General features: G+C 47.5%; 1 protein-coding gene, 1 long non-coding RNA gene and 1 other non-coding gene across 5 annotated transcripts in view; 2 read left to right on the top strand and 1 right to left on the bottom strand.

Moving 5' to 3' along the window:
- Nucleotides 1–26,915, bottom strand: part of ST3GAL2 (ST3 beta-galactoside alpha-2,3-sialyltransferase 2) — a 51,493-nt gene that overhangs the window by 23,755 nt on the left and 823 nt on the right. The gene's annotated exons all lie outside the window — the stretch shown is intronic.
- On the top strand, nucleotides 1,512–3,561 carry LOC144309134 (uncharacterized). Its single transcript, XR_013375233.1, has 2 exons — nucleotides 1,512–1,794; nucleotides 2,901–3,561. It is a non-coding gene; the product is annotated as an uncharacterized LOC144309134 (long non-coding RNA).
- Nucleotides 7,309–7,415, top strand: LOC144311659 (U6 spliceosomal RNA). The gene has a single exon (XR_013377245.1). It is a non-coding gene; the product is annotated as a U6 spliceosomal RNA (small nuclear RNA).

Genomic DNA, 26,915 nt, shown 5'->3' with positions numbered 1-26,915 from the left:
GTGTGATCCTGGTCCTGGGATGGAGTCCCACATCAGGCTCCCTGTGAGGAGCCTGCTTCTCCCTCTGCCTATGTCTCTGCCTTTCTCTCTATCTCTCATGAATAAATAAATAAAATCTTTTAAAAAAACCACAGCAAAATCCATGAGTAGTAAGAAGGGATGGAAGCTGGTGCCTACATGGAAAAGGTCTACCTGAGAAACTGGAGGCAAAGCAGAGCATGAGGCACAGAGACAGGGAGTGATATGGTAATAGGAAATGAAGAGGGTCTCTTTATTGCTGGGGTTGGATATTGACAGAGACCAGATGTGAAACAGTCCTCTAAGAGACCAGGGAAGTCACATGGGAAATTTGGTAGGTAGCAGAGCAATGCTGTGGTCCTCTGACTGGATTGTGGTCACAAATTTAGCAAATTTGGTGAGACCATTCAACAATACATGTCCCCTGTAGGGCTGGCTAAGCTTGAGATGCTGAGCTGAGCAGAGGAACTGGTGATCAGAATTCAGAAGGTCAGGGGCAGCAAGGGCCTTGAACAATGGATGGGTTTCTCTCCCCTAGTGCTTTCTACCAATCAAAGGATGCATGCTTGAGCAACCAATGGAAACTAAAGGGGGCCTTTAGCTCACGGATAGAGAAGAGGAAAAACAGTCCTATGGGATCAAGCAGCAAAGGCTGGCCCAAAAGGAGAACGGAGGGACTGGCTTTTGGAGGGTAGGGTGGTTTTAGAGCCTTTCTTTGGTCAGTTCCCAGGAGACAAGCCACCGAATTAACCTAATGAAGCACAGGATAGCACAGCCTCAGAGCAGCACAGCTGAACACAATCTTCTTGGCAGGCAGAGAAAAGAAATGTCAAAATAAGGCTCGGAGGATGGGGGGAAGGGGAAGCTTGAATCTGGAAGGGGTGGGGAGAAAGGAAAAAAAAAAAAAAAGCAAGATGCTGACAAAGTGCCCTCTTTCCACCCACTGACACACAGCCTGAGGATACGTCCCAGAGCCTCAACGTAAAGGCATCAAACCACAGATTACTCACATTGCATGATGTTGTATGCATTTCTGAGCATTTGGGGGCATAGCCTCTCATTTAGTATTCACAAAAATCCCAAGACTAACTGAACAAGGTCAGCCAGGCGGTAAGTGACAGAGCTTTAATGTCACTCCAGGCCTGATGGCCAGTGCTCTTGTCACAAGCACCCCCTGGCTACTAGAGTGGCTCTTCCTATTCACTGGGGTACAACAACTGAAGGGTTCTTTATGCTCCCAGATCCCTGCCAACCTAGTGACCCAGAAAACTCCCTGTGTCCTGGGTGTAGCAACAGCTTATCCTGGCAGAAGGTGTCCTGGAGGTCCAGTCACCACCATGAGGAAGAGACCTGAGGAAGAGATAGTCCCTCCCTCACACACATCTCAAACCAAGTGAGGCATCCTCTTGATGTGCCTGAGAACTGGTTGCTTTACCTCGGCACGATAGGCTAAGTGAAGTCATCTCATTGCAACATCCTGGCACCAGCTCCTGGCACAGACCCATCACAGTTCTCCTAGTGACTCAGGCCCTCCTGGCGCCCTAGTAATACACCCTCAGGCAGCCGCTGCCTCTCGAGTGCCTCCCTTCCTTGACTTCACATCCACTCTGAGCCCTCAGCTCTGGTACTTCTGCTGTAGCTGCTGCTGCTCAGGATTAGCAGTTGGGAAAGAGCAAACAAAGCCCATGGTCATCACTCTGGCTAACTTCCAATTAAGTCCTAGAAAAATAACCTGTCAGTCTTCGCTATGACAGGATCAGTGTTGCACCTTACAAGGTAGGCTCTCAGGGCAAGAATGCCGGGCTCTGGGGGATGGTGTGGGGGAGGAGAGGGTGCACTGGGATGTGGTATTCCTTAGTCAACTCCCTGCTTCACTCTGGCCAAGCTCTACTCCACACTCAAGGGGTCCAAGTGTAGTTCATTCTCATAGGGGAAAAGTCCAGGAATCTGCTATACACATTCATACTAAGGTAGGAAGCAAAATCTAGAAAAACAATGTTATCCAAAGAGGGAGGCAGATATAGTCAGAGAAAAACATTTGGGAAGATAAGAGGAAATATGAGGCAAAGAACAGAAAGTTATTTAAAGAACAGAACCGCTTGGTGACAAAGGCCTGATAAGTCCCCAAGTCTGACAGGTCTCTCCACGCTCCAGATTACTTACTGGCTTTTTTAGCCAATGAGATAGTTTTTTTTTTTTTTTTTAACATGCATTTAATCCATTACACTTATGCATTTGGACTTCTCCTATTACCTTATTTTGTTTTCTCTTTACTATTCCTTTAGTCGTTTTTTTCTTTCCCTTTAGTCCTTCTGTTGGACTGACACGCTATGCTATCCCTGATCCCACCATTCTTTTTCTTCCTGGCTTGGAAATTTTCTCTTTTTTTTTAGTGGTTATCTTAAATTACTAGCATATACATTTTTTTAAAAAAAGATTTTATTTATTTATTCATGAGAGACAGAGAGAGGCAGAGACAAGGCAGAGGGAAAAGCAAGCTTCCCGTAGGGAGCCTGATGTGGGACTCGATCCCAGAACCCCAGGATCACGCCCTGAGTCAAAGGCAGACACTCAACTGCTGAGCCACCCAGGTGTCCCTATACATGTTTTTTTTTTCATTTTTTTTTTAATGAAATCTCCAAGTTTTCAGCAGCACTATTCCCTTGAACAAGGCAGCAACTTGATGTGATTTAACAATGAATTTCCCTACTTCATTCTACCTTATTATTCTTCCCTGGCAGTGTGGTCAACAATTTGTTTTTCTTTTTTTCTTTAATTGAAAAGCAAATCAGACACTGGATCTGTGTGTGTTTTGCCATCTGTGGCATACACTGTTGATTGCCTATCAGCAGCTACTCCCCCTTTTATTTTCTTGTCAACAGAATCCTGATTCTGCTCAGGAAACAATGGAGCCAGTCCCAGGAGAGGAGGTGAGGCTGGTCAAAGCCAACCATAGTAAGCCTACTCTCTTTCATCTGGAATTAGTCTGAGGATGGACCAGCTCAGGCCAATGAGACATAAGGAGAGGTCTGCAGGGGCTTTCTTGGAAAGATTATCCTTCCTGAATGAGAGGCACATTCAAAAGCTTCCTTTCAGCTAGCATCTCTTTGACTTCCTGCGTGGGATGTTATGGGAAATGATATGACACCTGGAGCTGCAGCAGTCATCTCAACACCATGAGGAGAGAGATCTTACACTCTGAGGATGGCAGAGGAGGAAGATGGAATGAATGATCCAGGGTCCTTCCTGTCAGTGCTGGACCACTGTCTCAACCCTGGAATTCTCTACCTCCATATTTTTCATTATAAAAGAAATATACATATATATACACACACATTTTAAGTCACTGTGGGTTATTCTGTTACTTATAGCAGAAAGTATCCTGATATATTGTCCTACAGTTAATTAAATTTATCAACATAATGTGTCAATTTCTGTGCTCAGGATGGTGCTAGCAATAAGCTCCTTTCCCTGGGTTTACTTTTCTTCTTAATAAAGCATACCTTTAGTATATCTTTTAGCAAAGGTCTAAAGGTGATAAAATTGCCTTAGTATGTCTTTATTTCACCTCATTCTTGAATGATAGTGGGTGGAGAGTTCTAGCTTCCCTAAGATACCCCTATCATCTTCTGCCATTTGCATTGATGAGATGTATGTCAGTCTAATGGTCATTCCTTTGAATTCTTGGTTTTCTCTGGTAGTTTTTAATATTTTCTCTTTATTCTTGCCTGCCACTTCACTTCATAGTGCCTAGATATCTATTTATTGTTCAGTATTCACGCTGTTTCTTCAATTCTGGAATTCTCAACCATTCTCTCTTCAAATATTAATTCTTTGCCATTTTCTTGACTCATATCTGGAATTCCTATTAGATGCATGCTAAAGCCTGTCAATCTGTTCTCCATGTCTGTGCGGCCTTCTGGATGGAATCCTCAATGTCAGCTTCCAATTCGTGGGATTCTGTGTGTCTAGGCTAGAGTTCTATCTATTGTTTCAAATTCGAATGACACTATTTTTCACTGCTAGAATTTTTAGTACTTTTCATACTGACATTTTTCTATTTCTTTTTCTTTTCATAACTTTACTTTTCTTTTTTTTTTTTTTTAAGTAGGCTCCACACCCAACATGAGGTTGAACTCACAACCCCAAGATCAAGAGTCACATACTCCACTGACTGAGTCAGCCAGGTGTGTCTCATAACTTCGTTTTCTTTTCTTTAATGGATTTCATGTTTCTTTATCTCTTTGAGGATCCTCAATCTATTATATTAAAAAGACATTTTCTAATAACTGTTATTTTAATTTTTTCTGAGGTAAATTTTTCTTTGATTTTTATTGGTTCTTTTTTCTCACTAATTTTCCTCACTTTTTTTTTTTTTTTAAGATTTTATTTATTTATTCATGAGACAGAGAGAGAGGCAGAGACACAGGCAGAGAGAGAAGCAGGCTCCATGCAGGGAGCCCGATGCGGGACTGGATCCTGGGACTCCAGGGCCACACCCTGGGCCAAAGGCAGACGCCCAACCGCTGAGCCACCCAGAGATCCCTCCTCACATGTTTCTAAACTTTAGTGCATAAATTCATCTCCTCTCATATTTTACTTTTGCCTTCCCGTCTAGGGGTTTTCACCTTTCTCTCCTAACACCTTATGTCCTCTGCCTCTCCTAGGCTAGAATCAAATCTTATAGCAGCTACTCAGCTTAGGTCCAGGATGTGAGGTTCTTCTCCCTAGGTAAGCATCTTTATAAAACTCATAGCCCCAGGGCAGGGTTGCAAGCAACTTTTTTCAGCCTACTTTCCCAGCCCCTGGGTTCAAGCAGTGTACAACCTCTAATTCCATGGTTTATGTGGAGAACTTTACAGCTCTGTTACCCCAGATTTCCAACTGATTGTTCCTGCTTCTAGACTCAGAGACCAGCACGCCTTCAGCTTCAGCCCTGCTCTCCTCTTTGTGTTCCTGCTCCATTTCTCATTACAGGGATGTTTGTCTTTTCATGTGAGGGGAAGGAGGGGGAGTGTATGACTATGTTTTTAGAATTTTATCTTTTTGTGTATTACTGCTATGTGTTTAGATATAAATTTATAGTGCCATCTTGACTGGATGAGTTGGATTAAACCATCTGTACCAAGGAACTGGGGATCCCTGCCAATACCAGTCTCCTGGGAAGGCATATCAAACCATCTCTAACGAGATTCACAGAACTCCAGCCAGCACTCTGAAGGAAGCAGAATGAGATAGCCGGGCGTAAGCTGATCAAGAGCCCCAATTAAAACTGTTCTCCCAGGGCACCTGGGTGGGTCTGTGGTAGAGCATCTGCCTTTGGCTCAGGGCGAGGTCCTGGGATTGAGTCCTACATTGGGCTCCCTGCAGGAAGCCTGCTTCTCCCTCTGCCTCTGTCTCTGCCTCTCTCTGTGTCTCTCATGAATAAAAAATAAAATAAAATCTTTAAAAACAAAATAAAACTGTTCTCCCATCCCCACCCCATTTTCATTCCAGTCCACCTTGGGGGGTAGAGACAGGGGTAGGCACACATGCAAACAAGATCTTTCAGATGTGGTCTGACCAGGGCTTCACAGGGGAAGGCCACCCAAGTTGTCAGCTTCTCTTCCATACCACTTGACCACTTTGCAGTCTTTTATCTGGCCAGGGGGAAATGCATATTGGCTATAAGGACACCCTTGATGAAAGGCCCATCTGACTCTGGGAGTCCCTAGCCTGCCTACGGCAGGCTCAGCCTTCAATTTCAATTACATCAGAGGAGCAGTGGATTGGGGTGCCTGGCCGGCTCAGTCGGAAGAGCATGCAACTCTTGATCTCAGGGTCATGAGTTTGAGCCCCAATTTGGGTGTAGAGATTACTTGAATAAACAAACAAACAAATGGAGGAAGAGGAGAGCGGTGGATTCAGGAGTCAAATTCTAGTCTAGGCTGTCAGCAGGCAGCAAGCCACTTTTTCTTTTCAGGCCAAGATTCCTAAACGATCAGAAGAAAGCAATCCTACTCCCACCCTCTTTTTCACTATCTCCTGTTTGTTCCTGCTGACCACCACTTTGACTTCTAAGTCACTGCAATCTACTTTCTTGACTTAGACACTTCCTTGTTTCTTCCAGCTTGTAATGCATCCCAAAGGTTCTGCCCTCAGCCCTTTTGACTTCTTTGCCCCATCCTCTTCCAAATCTGTTGCTAGCCCGTATACTCTGGGTTTTATTATTATTTTTTTTTAGATTTTATTTATTTATTCATGAGAGACAGAGAGAGAGGCAGAGACACTGCCAGAGGGAGGAGGCTACTTGCAGGAAGCCCAATGTGGGACTCGATCCCTGGACCAGGGATCATGGCCTGAGCTGAAGGCAGACGTTCAACCACTGTGTTACCCAGGAGTCCCTACTCTGGGTTTTAGACCTACATTCTCAACAGCCTCTTCAGCATGTCTATATGGCACTTCAGATTTAACAAACTCATCAGGCTCCTACATCTAAAAGCCTATGAGATGGGGTGCTCACAAGGGCCAAGGTCAAGTTCTTTAGCATAGCATTCAGAGACCCTCAAACCAGGCCACCCTCCTAAGCTTCATCTATCCTCTGTATCCTATCCTCTTAGGGGTTATGAACTAGTTTGGAGCACAGACCAAATCTAGCCCATATTTATTAAGATCTTATACAGAGCCTAAAAAGACGCATACATACATATCCATCTCCTTTACTCAAAATATAAACTGTGCATAGACCATATTATTTAATTAATCATTTCTTTATCACTCTGGGACCTAGCACTGGCCTACATGTAACAGGCATTAAAAAATACTTGTCCGGGGATCCCTGGGTGGCGCAGCGGTTTGGCGCCTGCCTTTGGCCCAGGGTGTGATTCTGGAGACCCGGGATCGAATCCCACATCGGGCTCCCGGTGCATGGAACCTGCTTCTCCCTCTGCCTGTGTCTCTGCCTCTCTCTCTCTCTCTCTCTGTGTGACTATCATAAATTAAAAAAAAAAAAAAAAATTAAAAAAAAATACTTGTCCCTGGGACAGCTGGGTGGCTCAGTGGTTGAGCATCTGTCTTTGACTCAGGGTGTGATCCTGGAGTCCCAGGATCGAGTCCCATGTCAGGCTCCCTGCACGGAGCTTGCTTCTCCCTCTGCCTGTGTCTCTGCCTCTCTCTCTGTGTCTCTCATGAATAAATAAAATCTTTTAAAAAAATTGTCCAGCTGAGTATCATCTCCATATATAATATCTCAGCATTTTAAGAATCAGAGGAAGTCATAGCAATGAAGATATGCTTTAAAATCATTTTACAGTGCTCGCTTTGGCAGTACATAAACTAAAATTGGAACGATACAGAGAAGATTAGCATAGCCCCTGCACAAGGATGACATGCAAATTCGTGAAGCGTTCCATACTTTTTATTTCAACGATTAGTCAAAATAAACATTCTGGTTAAATAAATAAATAAATAAATAAATAAATAAATTCATTTTACAGGGACGCCTGGGTGGCTCAGGGCATGATCCTGGGGAACCGGGATCGAGTCCCACATTGGGCTCCCTGCATGGAGCCAGCTTCTCCCTCTGCCTGTGTCTCTGCCCTCTCTCTCTGTGTGTCTCTTATGAATAAATAAATAAAACTTTAAAAAATAATCAAATCAAATCATTTTACAAATCATTATATAAGGACACAGATGGAAGTGATAATTTTATTCTGCCTCCACTCTTCCAGTCCTGACATTCTAGAAATGAAAACTTTCTCCATTTTCTTGTGGACTACCAAGAAACATGTGGCCTCAAGTACAAACCAGATTTAACAAGTCAGAGGCAAAGGGAAAGGTGTGTATGTAAATGGTCTAAGTGCCCCACTCCTAAATTTCTGTCAGCAGAGACACACCAGGGCTGCTGAAATGAAACTCTCTCCAGTCACTCCCCTAGGCACTGCAGGCTACTGGTCGTAGTCCTTGCTAGCCAGGTCTTGGAAGATCTCTCATCTGTTCACCCCAGCTCAAAGCCCCTTTCCAGTCAAGCCTCCCAGAAGAAGAAAGCACTGGGAAAATCTTAGGCTCACATATGGCATCACCACTTGTCAGCTATTAACCATTTAACCTCTCTGATCTGTGTCCTTCTCTGTAAAATGAGAATATTGTCTCTGTAAGTGTTCCTATAAGGATGAAAGGCATAAAGCTTCTAGCTCAATGCCTGTGCACCTGGGTTGGTAGGTTTAGGGCCACCAGTCAGCCCCAGTTTGGGCAACTCTTCTGGGCTAGAGCCCCATGACCCTGGGTAGACATCATGAGGATAGCCCCCACTGCACAGCCCTGGCTCAGATTTCTCAGCATCCCCACTCCTACTCCAGCCTCTCCTGGGCCAGCACCATGAAGCTTTAGAGCTTCCTCTCCTGGCTAACCATAGGTACTGCCCCCTTCTCCCTACTTTGGCAGGCAGCAGCTTCCAGGGAGATGGGGTGATGTGTAGACTTGAGGTCTCATAGTCAGCTCCACCCTGGCTGATCCTTACCCTAGGCTGCGTAGAAAGGAATGCTATGTCTATCCTGTGGTAGAGCTTGTGAGTCACAGAGCCTGTTACATCTTTCCTGACTGCTACTTCATTAGACCATACAGAACACAGGCCTACCCTGAGATGGTTCTAAACAGTTCCTCAAGTCCCAACCATAGTTGTCTATGAGCTCTCTAGCCACAGTCTGAAGCAAGATTCAGGAAAAGACGAAGTTAATAAGGAGTTTCTCTGTAGGGCTGAAAACCTCAGACACTGAGAGGCAGGAGACAGGTGGAAGGCCCTGAAGGTAGGAGATTCAAAAATAAATCTAAGTTTCTCTGGGGACTTTTGGAGGAAGCAGGAGTGGGATGAATGAATGGTGGCCCAGGGCAAGCCAGAGAGGAGTCTGGAAAGCTGGGAGCTTAGATCTTACTGCCAAACTCTGCCTCCCTGGGACAATTAAACTTGACGTACCACCTCCCAGGGACAGGGGACTAGGATGCCTATAGTCCACTCTGATTCTTTACAGATAATGTTCAAATACCAGGTGGCTTGGCTATTCATCACTGTTTATGGTTTAGATCTCAGTCATGCCACAGATATATAACCAAAGAGCCGAAGAAAAGCTGCTGGGGCTTCCTTTTCCTTCTACACTTGTCTGGATGTCTGGGGTATGCTTTGAATCTCAAGAGAAAAGCAGAAGATGTGTTCATTCAACAAATATTTATCACCACCAAGAAGTGGCAGACAGCATGGAAAGGACATGGAAAGGACTTCAGTCCTCTCCCTCTCTCCACTGCCCCTTAGCAAAACCTCTCTCTCTACAGCTTTGTGGCTCTTGCTCTGTCAAAGAGCAGAGAATGGAGTTCATCTGTTTTGAGGACTTTCTCAGCCCCTCCAGCCTGCCTACCACCCAGGGATCCTTTGTTCTGCCACCCAGGCTTCCCCTAGGAGGGCTGCCCTACCAAGGGTATGCCATGGGGCAGATAACCTCAGAGACTGGCATTCTAAGTCCCAACTGTAGGTCTTGCCCTCTAAAGAGGTGGGACCTAGTGCTGTGTTTCCACAGCCTATTCCAGAAGCCTTTAGAGAGGCATATCAGAGCAATACCCACCAGCCAGAGCACTGGTTGAGGGCAGAGCTGAGGGCTCCAAGAAGGAAGAGATGAGACAATCTTCAACTTATGGCCTTCCTTATGGAAAAGGACCATGCTCTTCATCAAACTCACTCTAACCAAAGGGAGCCCTCCTTGCTCTTCTCAGAAATATGGATTAATCCAATTATCCTCAACACTGACTCCCTGCAAACACATACTCCCGCTACCCTGCAGAGGCAGGGGGGTGGGGGGAGTAGTGGGTCTAAGAGAAGGTTTAGAAAAGTGTCTTCTTGTACTCCATTCCCCTTACCAAGGGGAGTAAAAGGGAAGAGAAGTAAATGGTTTCTCTAGGTAACTTTCAACCCTCTTCTCCTTGAGCCCTACACCCACACCCACATGACAGGGAATCAGCCAGTGAAAACATGGCCCACCATAACCTAGATGGCTTCCTGGAACATTTCTAGGTGGGAGACAGCCGACTGAGAAGGAAGTTCCAGTGGCTGGGGGCAAAGGGCAAATGCTATCCTAAAAGAGTGTAAGTCATACAAAATGGTGGAGAGGGACAGGGCATTCCCTCCCTAACTCCCAATCAGCACTCTTTCTCCCAGCCCTTGGAGAGCAAAACCAGAATTCTTGACCACTTTCTAGTCACTTTTGCCCTCACTTTGGGGAAAAGAACAAGACTGGTATTTCTGCTTTCTGTCATTGTTCTTTCTTGCCCCTTTCGAAGCCTGGACCATCTCAAGGGACTCTGATAGGGTTCTCCCTTCCCTCTACCTGTAAGCACAGGAAGGTTGGTCACCTACAAGAAGGCTTAGGCCTTCAAGACCCCAGCAGGGAATGATGGAGAAGGGATGAGCTAGGGCACATACTAGTCTTGCCAATGTACACTAGGGAAGGGAGAAGCTATTCTAAAAGCTTCCAGGCCACAGTCACTGTGGTTCAAAACTCCAGCTAGGCTTTCGCCCAGGCCAAGTTAAAGAACTTCACTCAAAACTCTAGCATCGGGGATCCCTGGGTGTCTCAGTGGTTTGGCGCCTGCCTTTGGCCCAGGGCGCAATCCTGGAGTCCCGGGATCGAGTCTGGCGTCGGGCTCCCGGCATGGAGCCTGCTTCTCCCTCTGCCTGTGTCTCTTTCTCTCTACGTCTATCATGAATAAATAAATATAATCTTTAAAAAACAAAAAACAGGGATCCCTGGGTGGCGCAGCGGTTTGGCGCCTGCCTTTGGCCCAGGGCAAGATCCTGGAGACCTGGGATCGAATCCCACGTCGGGCTCTGGGTGCATGGAGCCTGCTTCTCCCTCTGCCTGTGTCTCTGCCTCTCTCTCTCTCTGTGACTATAATAAATAAATAAAAAATTAAAAAAAATAAAAAAATAAAAAACAAAAAACAAAAAACTCTAGCATCTATTCCCTCATCTTCTGTGAGAGGATAGGGGAGAGAATGCCAGGGAAGAGGTCATAAGCCAACTGCCAGGGCTATGAACCTGTAAGAAAGAGGTCCAGGAAGCAGGGTGCCCTACTGCTTCACTGGTAAGAAAGTCTGTAGGATAGGTCTATGCAGTCATTGCAGAAGACACGACCCAAAAGGATTCCAGGTCCTTGGCAAACCAGAGGGAAGATACCAGTTCTTCCTGGATGGCATAATAGGTTAGGCTTAGCCTAAAGCTCTAATGCTTAGGACAAGCTATGACCTCAAGAATGATGACAGGGCTTCTGGGATATACAGGTCCAGAAGTGATGCTCTCTGAGTGCATCAGCTCTAGTTCTGGGATTCTCTCTCCCAGTCCAGGGGCTGGAAGTCAGGAGTAGCACACTCACTAAAAGAGGGCTAGTACTATGCATGAAGGTACAGGTGAGAGCAAAGCTCTCTGTTATCAGCTCCAGTAACATGTCATACCTCCCCCACTGGGCTAGTATGACCTTTGGTTTAGCTTTTCAGTTCTTGTGGCCTAGCTGAGCCACCCAGGTGGAATGTCTGCCAAAACCTCTGGGACCAGATAATATCATGAAGGTAACAGCCTGGGCTGTAGGCATGGAGGCCTACTCTGCACAGGGCAAATTTCTCTAAAGGGCTACAACTGTAGCAGAGTGGGGACAGGAGGCTGTACTGATGACAACCTCTCTTTTTCTATCCATCCTGCCCCCACATTTCCTTGTGAGGTGGTGGTTCTTTTGATTTTTTGTCTTTATCTGAACATTTGGTATGAAATGGGAGCATCGTGCATGCTGGCAGGCAGCAGTTTGGAGTGTGGAGACCTGGCTCCTGGGCACCATTCATGTGCCAGGCAGGACACAGAGGCAGTGCTGCAGGCTGAAAACAGCTTTGTGGCCAGGCTCTTACCTACTTCCTCAAGACTAGATGACTTGGGTTGTTTTTTGTTTTTAAACACAGTCTTTTCCTCAATCCACCCAAAAAACTCCCATCGACCAGGCCCACTTCTTATCAGCTTCTATTCTTGTAGGCCAGGGGGAGGAAGGAACCAGGTGGGGAGACTTATGCAGTTCCTGACAAGATGTGATGTTGGAGAACCACCAGCCTTTCAATGGCAGCCGTGGGCTGAGCTGGGGCATAAGTACTGTGTCAAGAGATGGGTCCTATTACAAGGCTTACTTAGAATAAGACAGAACTCCTATAAGGTATGTTATGTAGGTGCCAATCCCCCAGCCCCCTGGGACCTAGGGACAAAGCCAGTGAGCCCTGGGTAGAGAGGAGAGTAGGCCCAAGCACTTGATCAGAAAGCAGTCCAGCTTGGGGAGGATTCATGGTAGTATGGGTCCTAGGGGTTGCCTTAGACAGGGAGACAGGTCAGCACTAGCAGGCCAGACTGTGGCCGAAGGGCATGCAGAGGTATGCCAGCCTGGAGGTCGGTATCTCTAGCAGTGGAGTACTCTGAAAACAAACCTGCCGACTACACTTTATGAGCCAGGCTGCTTTTATTCCCCATCTTTAGCTTTGTTTTGTTCTTCCTTTATACTTAGTAATGTCGTTTAGAAAGGTCAGCCGGTCCAGCTATGCTAATGGAAACCCAAAGAGAGTGTTTGCCGCCACACTTGGATGAGAGATTAAAGGGAAATGATGTCCCCTCTCTCCCTGGGAGTGGAGATAGAGAAAAGCAGAGTAAAAGAATGGAGGAGCCAGAATTGGGCCCCTTGTTTGGTCACTGTGTCCTCTGGATGTTGCCTTTCCAACGGAGACCTTGGAAGTTCCAGTTAGAGGCCCTGAGTCTGTGCTCAGCCTGGTCCCTTCAGTAATTTCCAGTACCAACCCTGAAGGTGGCTTTGGGAAGCACCCCTATCCTGTCCCCCTGGTTTTCTATGTGTTACTTCAGAAGGCAGAGAGCAAGTGGCCAGTAAATTGGAGAGCCCAGCTCTGGGCTGCGCCATACCCAACACTTGTTTTCATTTCTCCCTTGCTCTGGCTGAGCAATCTTCCTTTTTATTGACAAGTTGATAATATGTCAGACAAGGCCCCTGAGATAAGGACTATCCTCCAGGTTGCTAGGTAATGCTCTTCACCACCTCTGCAAAGTGGCAATATCAACTGCTATGAGAAGGGGCAAAGGGAGCTTTCCCCTTGCACTGCCTCTGCCCCTCCCTCCCATGGGAGGGGAGTCAGGGGTATGGAAGCAAGGAGCCCTCCACAGTCCTATTCTCAAGAAGTGACTCATCCCCCTGGATTTGGCGGAGATGATATCCATCATGACACGCATTACTGTTGTCAACTTTGGGGGGATGTGGAAGGGAGGAATACATAGACCAGTGTCCAAAAAAAAAAAAAAAACATAGACCAGTGTCCATTACAATGGTCCCCAGGGAACAATCTCTGTTGTCTGGTTTATTATGTATTTTGTGGTCACATAGTGATGTGCTTGTTTGGGACTGAGGCTATGCAGAGGCGATCTGGGGAGCCCAGGGCCTGCTTTCAAGCCTTTTGGTTTCCCTGGTGAGATTGGGGCATCCCTACCCCAATGTGTGCCTATGAGTTAACATTAAACAATGAACTCTGGACTAAACCCAGAGTATCTCAATTCCAGAAGTGGCTCCACTATTCAAGAGTTGCATCTTTGGGTAGATCATAGCTCTCTAGACCCCAGGTCCTCCAACTGTAAAATGAGCATGATAATGCCTGCCCCACTTGCCTCACACAGTCCCTGCCAAGATGAAATAAGCAATGACGGTAAGCTGCACTATGGACCCGAGGCAGCAGGGAGTTTCACCCTCACAGAGAACAGAGAGGCAGGAACAAGAGTGGACACTGGGGCTCAGCCAGAGGAACACGGAGGTCTGAGCCAGGCTGGGTGAACACTTGGAACATAGCCCCGGACAGAAACAGGCAGACTAGGGGGCCTCTGGAAGGTGAGCATGAGGGGCAGACAGAGCACACTAGTCAGTATGGGCCGGCAGACAGTTTGGGAGAGAAGAACTAACTGGCTGTCAGCAAATATCGAAGGGCAGGAGGGAAGTGGTGTGAGAAAATGGTCAAAATAAAAGACGAATTCTGTCCCAAACTCAGAAAAGCTCCACTGCACTCTCTTAGCACTGAGGACTTGGTGAGAATTGCCCTCAAGCTCCTAGAACTTCAAGCATTTTGTTAAATTATCATTCATGCTTTCAAATACCCTAAAGCTCCTCATGGGGACAGCCTTCCCTTTCTGGATCAGAGGCCACCCAAGGCAAGAAGGCTGTGTCCAACTGAACTTGATTGAAGCCTCCTCTTTCTAAGTTGGAAGCTCGAAGCCCTGAACTCTTTCTATAATACCTTATTCCTGGCTCTGCCAAGCTTATTCTAATACCTATTCCTTCACAAACTGGAGGTGATGGGAAATGAAGTAAAAATTGTGCTATTTGTCTATCTGTACCCAAAACTAGCACTGCTGTCCTGGGTATCCTTTTCCAAGGGAGAAAACAGAGGGGCACAACTCTCCCCAACGGGGAATTTCCCAACATAATCTGGAAAGTGCTTGATGCAATGAGCTCTGGGTGTTATATGCAACTGATGAATCACTAAATTCTACTCCTGAAACTAATCCATCCATCCAGAGCTACATCCCTATATAGGCTATACCAGAAAACAATACGGAGGAGGGTGAAAGTTGGGAAAGCCAAGAGGACAAATGAAGGCAGCACTAGGGTAGAAGCCCTCCATAGATGGGCTGATGCTTCTTCTGTTTACTGGGACCAGTATAAAACCAGAGTGAGTGTCTCCCCCATCTCAGACAGACCCCTGCATAACACTATGCATCATGCAGATGGCCCTGGCCCACCACAAAGAATGAACCCTATGCCATAATCCTCCTGCGTCAGTTCTTTGACCTGCAGTCCAAGGGATAAATCACTCCTTGTGGATGGGCAGCTAAAGGTGCTAGAAAACACCAAAAAAACCCCACTTCACACTGGAAAGAGTGAGTTTTGGTCTCAGTGCTGGGTTTTGGTCTCAGTGCTTCTACCTTCTATTCTGAGGACAGTGGACAAATGTCTCAACTTCAGATCTGTAAATGGAATGACTAAATGACTCTAAGTTCCATTCTATGCTTCAGTATTTAGCTTATAACAAGGTAAATTAATAAATGGCAATGAATCCTTAGTTTGTCTACGATGGTGTTTCTGATATGTGAGTCAGGCCACAGAACTCCTGCAAGATCTTCCTGAGTCCAAGAAGACACCTTGCACTGCTTGCTGCTATTTTCCTTTGAGGAGCCACCTCTCTTCAAATTTCCATTTCTGTGCCATGTCACCCAGGCCTGGCCAACCAGAGCATCAAATGCCCTCAGTCACAGTACTGGGTTCAGGGCTGGGTCCTGCCAGGAAGTCAGTGGGGACTACCAAGAATGGCATCACCAGAGAGAAGGGCAGAGGAAGATGGATGTTGTTTGAGCCCCGCGTTTCCCCTGCATGCAGCCAGACATATAAGTCAACAGATTCCCATTTATCAATGGGCATTTCAAGATGCATTTTTAGTCTTTGTAATTTAGTAAGTCCAATGGATACTATCTTGTGCACATATATGGCCAGCTTCCATTTCATTTAAAAGAAATTTTTGGGCATCCCGGGTGGTTCAGAGGTTTAGCGCCATCTTCAGCCCAGGGCCTGATCCTGGAGACTTGGGATCGAGTCCCACATCGGGCTCCCTGCATAGAGCCTGCTTCTCCCTCTGCCTGTGTCTCTGCCTCTATCTCTCTGTGTCTCTCATTAATAAATAAATAAAATCTTTAAAAAAAAAAAAGAAAGAAAGAAATTTTTTAAAAGCCACAACAAACTGAGGGTTGCTGGAGAGGGTGGGAGTGGGGGGAATTGGGGAATTGAGTGATGGACATTAAGGAGGGTACTTAATGCAATGAGCACTGGGTGTTATATGCAACTGATGAATTGCTAAATTCTACCCCTGAAACTAATAATACAGTATGTTAACTAAATTGAATTTAAGCAAAAAAAATTTTTTTTGGTAAGTCATTTACTGTATAACTTGCCATCTGATGTCGAACTGCTCTGAACTTGTCCCTTTAAAATCCTATCCTTGGGATCCCTGGGTGGCGGCGCAGCGGTTTAGCGCCTGCCTTTGGCCCAGGGCACGATCCTGGAGATCCGGGATCGAATCCCACGTCAGGCTCCCGGTGCATGGAGCCTGCTTCTCTCTCTGCCTGTGTCTCTGCCTCTCTCTCTCTCTCTGTCTCTCTCTCTGTGACTGTCATAAATAAATAAAAAATTAAAAAAAAAAAAAGAAGTTGGAATCTTTAAAAAAAAAAAAAAATCCTATCCTTGGGGATCCCTGGGTGGCGCAGCAGTTTAGCACCTGCCTTTGGCCCGGGGCGCGATCCTGGAGACCCGGGATCAAATCCCACATCGGGCTCCCGGTGCATGGAGCCTGCTTCTCCCTCTGCCTGTGTCTCTGCCTCTCTCTCTCTCTCTCTCTCTCTCTCTCTCTCTATCATAAATAAATAAATAAATAAAAATTAAAAAAAAAATCCTATCCTTGATAGGTCAACTCAGCTCAGAGGCCACACAAACAGAAGTCGTCCTGGGATTCCCAGAAGTGGCTCAGTTCTGGCTAGGACCCAAGTCCTTCTCCAGTCAGGGACATTGCCCAGATATGCAGATGGTGAGAGAAGCTCTGACATGCATAGCTTTCCTGGGTGGTCTGGGGTCAGCACTGTCCACTGCCAGAGTCCCTCAACCCCAGGGAAGACTTAGCAGGGAAGGGTATTGTGCCTTTTACTGCCTGGCCAGGCCCTGACTGAATCAACTCAATCAGTCAGGGAAATAGAATATGACCCTGACCATGGAATACAATAGGAAGTGAGGACTCTAGATTCCCTTCCTTACCTGGCAATAGATTTTGGGGGATCCCCTTCCAAACCTGTTTCTCAACTTGTTAAGAGTCATATCTAGTGTCTCAAATGATGTCAGACATTCCCCTGAATTCCAGACCCATCTATTCCATTCATTTCTAGATGCTACTTCCCCTTGATGACATACCTTAGAAGTACCCCAAAATACCTCAAAACTCAACCTGCCTCAAACCAAACTCATGCATGCTCCAAGCCTCCAAACTTGATCCTTTTTCTGTGTTCCTATTTTCTGGGAAAGGGACATCATCCATCCAACCCTGACACCTGAAGGCCATCTATGACCCCCTCCTTCCTCCAACCTCCCTTAGCCAACCTAGTACCAAGTCCACCTGATTTTTACCACCTAGATCTCTCATCTTTCTACTTTTCTCTGTCTATCCACCTCACCATCCTTTATCTACAGAGAGAGCCCATTGACTGCTAAAGCATCAGACCTACTAGAGACCTTTCCAATGCATTCTCCACAGGGAGGCCAAAGTGATCTTCACAAATGCAAATTCCATCAGATCCCATCAGACCTGATCTCTGAATCCTCCCAGCAAAACAGCCAGAACTCCCATTTTACTTTGGGGCCAAGGAAGGATTCTCCAAATGCCTCTTGGCCCCAGACCTGACTGGGTGGTTGGCAAGGTAATCCTGAGACCAAAATAGACCAAGCAGGTCTGGGAGTCACCAGAGCCCTGACCCCAACCTGAGGTGGCTTCCCACCCTAGGGTCAGGCTCAGCATTGGCTTGGTCTTGCCAGTTCTGACCCCTCCCCCCTCAAGTGCAGGCCTCATCTACCACAGCTGGGAACGGGAACTGCCAGCTAGGCAGGGGAAACCCAGCTGGGCTGAAGCCAGGAACTGTGTATTTCAGGAAGGAGAGGAGACAGACCAAGAACAGTGCCACACTAGGCTGTCAGTATCTATGGGGCCAGCTGAGAGAAGGCAGCGGTTGGGAGTATAAAACTCAAGGAGTCTATCTCTTCCCTCTTATCAGACTGACCCTTGGCAGCCTCACTGCCTATCGACAGCAAACAGTCATTAACAACCCCTCCCACACTTCCATCTAGCACAATCCTTCTGTGACCAGTGCAGTCCTGCAAGAAAGCCTGTGCCTTCCTTCACTACAGTGGGTCTTGGGGCCTAGTTCTCGGCCAGACCCCTCCATCCTGGCCCCCCTTCTCGGGCAATTATCCAATATGCGTTATGCTTGATCCAAACTAGTCTCCTCAACGTCCTGAGTCATGTCCTGCCCTTTCATCTCAGGCCTTTAGTGCCCTTTTCCTCACTACCCTCCTTCTCTCCTCTACTATGAAGTCCTCTCCTACCCCCTTCCAAATGTCTTCTCAACTCCTGGCAGATTTGCCCTAGATCCATGCCACTGATGTGTCCCCTCCTGTGATCCATCACCCTGTGATCTCACCTCCCACCCTGGCTTTGGGGTAAAAAATCCTGGCTAGAGCAGAGCCCGGGGCATAAGCGGGTGAGGGGGAACTGGGAGAAGAAAGAAACAGGAACCCTATAAACAGCCACTCCGAGGCCTGAGGCCTAACCGGTGGCCAATGAAGTAAGGGAGGAATGTGATGAAAGATCAAGATGGTTTTTCTGCCTAAACTCAGGAAAGAATCAGAGCAAAGATTAGAATATAAGGAGGAGGACAATGGGAGGCCTGGGGACAGATTTCCCAGCCACAAGAGCCCAAATTCTCCAGAGACACCAGAGCAGGCTGGCTGCTGTTTAATGCATTCAAGCAGGTTAGAAGAAAGGTCAAACTGATTCCCATTAAGTGTCCAGACCACATAGTGGCATCCTAGGCCCCCAGCACTGCCGCCTCATTCGGGACATGGTGTTCTTCTGTTGGGTCTACCAGATGGCTTGAGAGCAAGTCCCTGAGCAGGCCTTCAAACTCTGTACTCCTGAATGAAGACTCCAAGGCCTAGAGAGAGGCAGGGACTTGCCCTGGGTCACATAGCATCAAGCCACTGTGGTAGCAAAGGCAGCAAGGGTCCTGTATGCACACAGATAGAATGGGCTCTGGGCTGCGAAAATCATGGACGAGGCCCCCTCACCAAATAAGCTGCTTCCCCTCTAGAAAAGCCAAATACCCTTGAACTGAGGCTCTGAGGTCCTCAGCCTTGGCCTCATAGGTATCATAGCCTGCTGGCTGTTCCCTGTTTTGCACAGCATAAAGAGCAGGGTAGGCCTACAGATCCCAGATGGGTAAGAATTACTAGGATAGGTGGCTTGGGTGGAAGAAGACATCCTTCAAAGTACCTCACCCATATGAAGGGAGGTGAGGTAGCTTCTTGTTATACACAAGAAATGTCAATTGAGAGATTAAAACTCAGGATGCCTGGGTGGCTCAGTGGTTAAGCATCTACCTTTGGCTCAGCGCGTGATCCTGGAGTCCCAGAATCAAGTTCCACATCCGGCTCCCTGCATGGAGCCTTCTTCTCCCTCCGCCTGTGTCTCTGCCTCTCTCTGTGTCTCTCATGAATAAATAAATAAAATCTTTAAAAAAGAGAGAGAGAGAGAGAGAGAGAGATTAAAACTCCCATTGATCCTACAAGTTTACCCACTGCTGCTTTAGGGTCAGTTACTCTTCGCACTGAAGAAACTCTTTCATCAAAGAGCTGCCACTTTGGCCTTTGGCTGAACCTTCTTGATGTAAATTGTTTACTTCTCATTTCACAGCATCTTCCTGTCCAAGGAACATGTGGACTCCACTCCACCGAAAGAGCCTGGAAGAGGGTTCCCATCCCTCTCCTCACCTTTGTTCTCTCCTGTGGTACCTAAGGTCTCCTCCTAAGCAATGCCATAGACCCCAGGAAGTCAGAGGCTGAAAAGGCAGCTGTGGGTCCAGGCAAACACCAAGCCCTCTGGGATGGGACAGAAGAAGGTCAACCCCTGGAAAATCCCTCACAGCCTGGCAACCTCAGACTTGCATGGCTCCGTAGAAAACTCAAGAAAGAGAGGAACCAGTAGGGGTTCAGGGGCTCTCTCCCTTCCCTTGCCTTGCCCATACAGCTTCATTCCCTTTAGCTGCTATTTTACCTGCACAGCCAAAGGACTCAGCACAGGCTCACAGACTTTCATTTCCTCCTGATTCAGTTCTAGATCACCATCAGCATCAAAGGATTGGTGTTTTGTCTTTAACTGAACTTGGGTGGGAATATGTGTTGGAGGGAACTCCACTCACTGGTCAGGAGGGATTCAAAGTTCTACTAATGTCCTTTTTTTTTTTTTTTTTTTTTTAACTAATGTCCTTTTCAATCCAAAGAAAGCCTACAAAGAAGGAAGAAGGGTGTGGGAGTGGAGCTGTGGGGGTAATAGGGGTGAGAAGGGGGGCATCTCCAACCCCTTGCCCCCCATCTGTGCCTCTTCCTACAATCCACCTCTCATCTTCCCCTCTTCACTACCCCTCCAAATCCCTTTAGCCATACAAATAACTTGTTGATTTTTCTTCACCAGAGCAGCTCCCCCTAGACCAATTAGCTATTTGCATTTGTTGCTGATTTTCTTCCTCAGAAGGCTGCTGATCTGCTCAAGCTGGAAGGCTGTTGCCTGCTTGCGGTGCTAGGACTTTGTGGCTATAGGATTCCAGAAAGGGCAGAGCAGGATCAGGACTGCTCTCCAGGGTCCCTAGGTCATGTCACAACAGTTCAGGGTCCCCTGCTCTCTCTCAAGCCCTGCAATGCTGCTCTTTTGGGAGCAGGAAGGGCCTTGCCCCTTAACCACACAGAAGTGGAACTACTTTCAGTGTCCCTCTGGTATGTTGCTTACTCTGATCCGATAGAGGAAGAGAAGAGGAGAAAAGACACCCTAATGGGCGAACATGATAACCCAGGAAGAGATTAAAAACAGGACAACAGGACAGAGAACAAAGCAAAGCCCCTCAGGGCAGCAGACTCACTGGCTCTGGCTCCCTTCCCACCTCAGCAGCCAGTAAATGGCTTACCCTCCCTGGGCTTCCTCACTTGTAGAGTCTTGTCCCCCTGAAGGAAGAAGCTGGATTGAGTATGTTTTTTTTTTTTTTTTTTTAATTTTATTTATTTATTTATGATAGTTACAGAGAGAGAGAGAGGCAGAGACATAGGCAGAGGGAGAAGCAGGCTCCATGCACCAGGAGCCCGATGTGGGATTCGATCCCGGCTCTCCAGGATCACGCCCTGGGCCAAAGGCAGGCGCCAAACCGCTGCGCCACCCAGGGATCCCTGAGTATGTTTTTATTTTTATTTTTATTTTTTTGAGTATGTTTTTAATGTCCAATATCAAAACTATTTGTTTTGTTTTACTATGCACACACAAAAAATTTAGCATTGATATCAAAATTAAAATGACATTTTTCTCTAAATTTCCCTTGTCCTCCCTTGGTTCACCTTATTACATATGGTACTATGCACTTCACTTATAGATGGTAAAAGATCACATATATTTGAATGCCAATAGCTGGAACTGAAGGAAGGAGTCCTCTTTACTCCAGGAAGATGACCTTCTCTCTGAGAACCTGTGGGGATAAAGTACCCTCTAGCACAGCACCTTCTGCCCTGCCCCAGAGAAGACCCTGATCCCTGCCTTCCATTCCTGTAAGAAAAAATTTCCCCAGTTCTCAGCTAGCAAATTGGGGTGGCCCAAAGCCCAGCCTATGCCCTGGAGTCTTACAGAAGATCTGTAATGGCAACATGAAGTCTCCACTGACAATATGCTGTAATTACAATAATGATTTATAAATCAGCACCAAGAAGTACTCTAGAATGACTGGTTAGGGACCCATGCAGGCATCCCTGGTGAGCATAGCATAACTAGAAGAAAAGCCTGCTTTCCCCAGATAGCAAGTTGAGACCTTCTCCTTCCAAAATGTCACTTGGAGATATCTGCCCTAATAGTTAGCAAGGACTTATTGTTAACAAGCATTCTGAGCAGAAAGGGAAGACAATCTAAAAACTAGTCCCCAGAGAGGTGGGCCAGGCCCTTTGGTTTGATAAGGGCTCAGGTTTGGAGAACATGTGGTAGGGAAGCTGAGGCATGGGAACTGAGAGTAGGGAAGGGGAAGGAAAGAGAAGCCCACCTCAGGCTCATGGGTAGAGAGAGAAGACATGCAGGCCTGCTCAACCTGGGCCACAAAGCCCCAGATGCTTTCCGGATGTGCAGGGCTCCTGTGGCTTTGGGACACACCTCCTCAGGAGTAAGGCCCCAAACCTCAGGCAGAGTGGAGTCAGAAGAAATGACCTCATCAGGGTTCCGGATGTGCTGTCAGCATCCTGTGTACAGCCCCTCCGAGGCAAGGGCGCATCACCTTCTCTTGCAAACACTTCCTCCTCCTGACTCCACCATGTCAGCTCAAGAAACCAACCTCATCACCCAGGCACTGAAATGTTACACCCCAGCCAATCAAGTGTCTGTTCCACAAGATGATAGCTACTTTTGCAATCTCTCTAGAATCAGTCTCTTCTTTTCCATTTCTACTGCCAAATTCCGTTTCACTACATCTCATCTGGACCGTAACTACCTAGTTTTCCATTTCTTCCCTCCCTTCTTTTCTTATCCCCTTATGACAGCCATATCCTGCTGCCAGTCTGTTCCTTGCCTGCTCAGTAACTTGTTAGAAGTGCTCCATTTGCCACCTGCCAATTCAAGTCTTCTTCTAGTGGCTTTCTGGACTGATCTCTTGTAGCGACCATTTCTTCTTCTTCTGGGGACTTTAACTTTTAGATAAAGTCCGGGAGGGACTGCCTACCATGCCACCAGGCCTCCCTGCTAGGCTGAGCCAACAGGACATTTCCTCCCTGGGATGCCCATCCCAAGCTGTGGGGATAAAATTACTGAGCATGGCTAGAGGAGATTTATCCTGGCGACAGTGGTACCTTGAAGTCAGCTGGCCTTTGGTTCCTGCTGTACCTACTCTGAGACCCTACAGGGGATTGGGTGTTGAGTCATTCTCTGATTCTGGGAGTCCCCAGAATCTTCTAAGGAAGTCCTTTCCTGCCAAAGTCAGCAAAGCTGTTGCTTGTAAACAAAGAGGATTTTCTGGGATCCCTGGGTGGCTCAGTGGTTTGGCGCCTGCCTTTGGCCAGGGTGCGATCTTGGGTCCCGGGATCGAGTCCCGCGTCAGGCTCCCGGCATGGAGCCTGCTTCTCCCTCTGCCTGTGTCTCTGCCTCTCTCTCTCTCTGAGTGTGTGTCTATCACGAATAAATAAATAAATAATTCTTAAAAAAAAAAAAAAAAAAGAGGATTTTCTGGGATGCCTGGGTGGCTCAGTGGTTGAGCATCTGCCTTCAGCTCAGGGAGTGATCCTGGGGTCCTGCATCAGGCTTCTCACAGGGGAGCCTGCTTCTCCCTCTGCCTGTGTCTCTGCCTCTCTCTGTGTGTCTCTCATGAATAAATAAATAAAATCTTCAAAAAAAAAAAAAAGATTTTCTTAGTACTTTTTGACATACATTTCCTATGTTCCAGCCAAAAGGGAAAAGTCCCAATAAGTGCCATGATGGCCTTTTTCAGCACCCATTGGCCTGTACACCTCTCCAGCCTATAGGCACTGCTGAAGCTCTTCCTGCCAAAGACCTTTTTTGAACCCTTTATGGGGATGGCTTCTGCTTCCTTTAAACCAATAAGCCACTAGCTGCCCCTGCCTCCTTCCACTGTAGACACTGGGGTCTTAGCCTCCTCCTAGAGGACAGTGACTGGTCATTCTCCTCTCCACAACACCAGCAACCCAGCATAGTTTCAGGTTCAGTAAAATTCACCAGACTCTGGGGACAGACAACCCAAAGGACAATTACAGAGTTACTGGGCTAAACAGAGAGCAAGTGATGAAGAATGTGGGGTGTTCCATGAGAAGGACTGGAGTTGGAATTGCAGATCCTCCATTTACTAGCTGTCTGAGTTTGGGCAAGTCTCATAAGTACTGTAAATCTCAGTTCTTCATCTATGAGGTAGTGACAACAATGCCAAACTTGCAATGTTCCTGTGAGGATTTGATGAACTGACATGTGAGGGTATCTAGCATGGTGCCTGGCTAATAGTAAGCACACAGATAACACCAGCCATTATTCCAGCATCTGGTTTAGCAGATGCTCTATTGGAGGGCTGGAATCAGGAGTCCTAGGGCTTGCTGTGTAACCCCACCTGTATCTGTATCTGCCTTTATAAGCCTTCTGAAAAACAACAGGTAAAAAATGCTTCACAAAGTAAAAGCACAATGGAAGTGATTCCTCCCATTTTTCTAAATTTCAGAAACTCCCAGGCGTCCTGTCCAGTGCGCAGCCATGGCAGGCCTTCACCTTGCAAATACTCCAACCTGCTCAGTCTGAGAGACAGAGTCAGGGCAAATGATGGTGTGGTTCAGTGTCTGCTTCCCCATATTCACACAGCCTTCCCTTTTCCAAAGTCTTAGTTCCTAAATGTTCTGCTTTTGTTGGGCCTTCCTTCAAATAACCATGGGGTAGTGTCTACTACATGGGACTGCGAGCTCACGCACCACAATCACCCCTACCATTAACCTAGTCAACACTGGGCAGCATGAGAATGAAAGGCAAAGGCCAATACAGAGCAGCTGCCACAAGCCTAGGTTGGGAAGCAAGGTAGAAGGAAGTCCCTGTTTAAGACTTACATCTGCCTGAATTAATCTCCCAAGCAACTGTTAGAGCACAGACACTAGTTCTCAAAGTGTTCTCTCTGTGGAGCTGGGCAGAAATGCAAATTCGAGGCCCCACCCAGACTGACTGAATCAGAAAACTCTGGGAGTGGGGCCCAGCAATCTGTGCCTTAAACAGCTCTTGAGGGGACTCTGATGCCTGCTCAAGTATGAGGAACCTTGCCCTAAACCTTTAATGGCATGACCCGCTGCTTTAACTCAAGCATTTGCCAAACACTATGTGCCAAGGACCAAGCTGGGTGATGGTATTCCAGAAGTAAGGACACATCTGAAGAACTTCCACAGTCCAAAGGGGGCCCAAATCAAGTACACAAATACACAAGGCAGGATGTGGCATAAAAGAAGTCAAAAGAATCACTTTCCACTCCTCTCCCCAGACCCCTACTCCTCAGATCTGCTCTTGTCATAACTAGGGAAAAAAAACACCAGCTGTGGAAATCCACCCCCAGTGCTGCTATTTCGGACTTCTCAACCGCAGGTAGCTTTCTCAAGGAGATCCTCGCCCTGAGGCATGTCTCAGGTCCAAGAGCTTGACATGTGGGGAAATGCTCCCAAGGAGGCCACACACAGTGCTTCTGAGGGACTTCGAAATCAGCCCTATCATAGGTTTGGGCTCACAAAGTTCCTAGAGGGCCATGAACATGCCACAGCACATCACAACAATGCATTCCTGGGCAGGGTCACTCCCAGAGGCCCCTGGCAAGCTTGCACACGAGTGTGCAGATGGAGACATAAACACACAGACAGTTGGCCCCCTGGCTTCCCTTCCTCTAATCTCAAGTTACAAGGTTAAAGGCGTGCTATTCACAGCTAAGGGGGAGGGATCAAAAAAGGGGGTGCTGAAGCAGTGAGCCATCTGGTTCAGATCAAGATTGCGCATTCAGGACCCCAGCAAACTCTCAGAGCCTCCTCGAGCCTTCCTGGTGGCTCAGAGATTTCCCTCCCTCCCTCCCCCAAATTCCCACAGGGAAACTGAGGACTGGGCTGGAAAGGGGCGAGCCAAAGGCAAATTAGCCAAAGGAAGACTAGAAAACAAAAAACTGAATTAGGCAACTCTGTGTCACCATTCAGAGCTCTGGTTCTCTTCCCTTCAGATCCTGAACACCACGACTCAACTCGAGATCACCGCCTACAGACACTGTACCTTCCTCCACAAAGTGCTCAGGGCACCTAGCAGGCATCCTTCCTTGAATTGGCAACCCCCTCCAAAGTTAGCAGCAGAATCCAGATAAGTTTTAGGGGTGTGGTCTCCCAGACTCCTTTTATGTCACCATCTCCACTAAGGCAGGAAGTTCTCTCCATCTCAGAAGGACTTCAGGGCCCACCAGGCATAGTAAGAGGAAAGAATGACCAACTGGCGTCTAGACAATTGTCCCAAAGACAAGATGACAGTGTGAGTTACTGGCTAGGAATGACTATTTCCCAGGGGTCTCAGAGTGCCCTGAAGCCCCTCAGCAGCTTTGGCTACAAGAGGCTGCCACTCCCCTCCTGCCACCAGCACTTCTCTTCCCCCATTCTCCCAATACCTTAGAGTCTTATTTGGTGTTGTACGCAGCTGTAAAGCAAGAGACAAGATGGGAGATGGATGCAGTTGACAAGAAACAGAAATTGAAAGGCTATCTTGAGCAAAAAAGCAATGGGTGGGGGACTCTCTACAGGCAGAGAGGGTCAGAGGTGGGCTATGGGAAGGAGGAGGGGGTTAGCAGAAGTGGTGGAAAGCCAAAGGAGAACCTAAAGTGAGCTCAGCCCAGAGATGTAGCCGGGGGCTTGGGAAGTTTGGTCCAGTTACAGTGGAATGGCTGGAGGAAAGAAAAATGACTTCCATTCCAAAGCACGGTCTCAGGCCAGCCCCCAAAGGACTGGGGCATGGCCTTGACCAAGTTCCTGGTTTACTGTCATGCCTCAGTTTCTCCAAAGTGGAAAGGAGGTCAAGCTGTTAGATTTATCAGAGAGAACTGGGCCATTGGGGGTGGCCAGGGGGCAGTGCCAAGTAGGGGAAAGAGGAGAGAGGTGCTGATGGTGCAGACAGCCTGTGGCCAAGAGGAGCGAGGCAGGGGTCTCCAGGGGCTCAGAGGCCAGGAGCGCGCGGGGCTTGGGGGGACGAACCAGCCAGGGGGCAGGAAGTCGGGACTGGGGCAGGGGACGCTTCCCAGAGCTGGGGCTGGGGGCTGCCATCAAGGAGTGGAACGGCTTGAGGTGCAGAAGCAGAAGGCGGGGATGGGGACTGAGGCCAAGACAGGCGGACCCCGCTTCCCTGGGGGCACCCAGAGCTCCGACCCCGGGGAAGTTGCCGGGGTGGACCGGGCCGGTCTGGGCCGCTGGGCCGAGCCAGCTGCC

This window comes from Canis aureus, chromosome 3 (assembly GCF_053574225.1).
Source record: "Canis aureus isolate CA01 chromosome 3, VMU_Caureus_v.1.0, whole genome shotgun sequence".
Classification (NCBI taxonomy): Eukaryota; Metazoa; Chordata; class Mammalia; order Carnivora; family Canidae; genus Canis; species Canis aureus.
The sequence above is the reverse complement of the archived record's forward strand: the minus strand, read 5'-3'. Positions and strand labels throughout refer to the sequence as shown.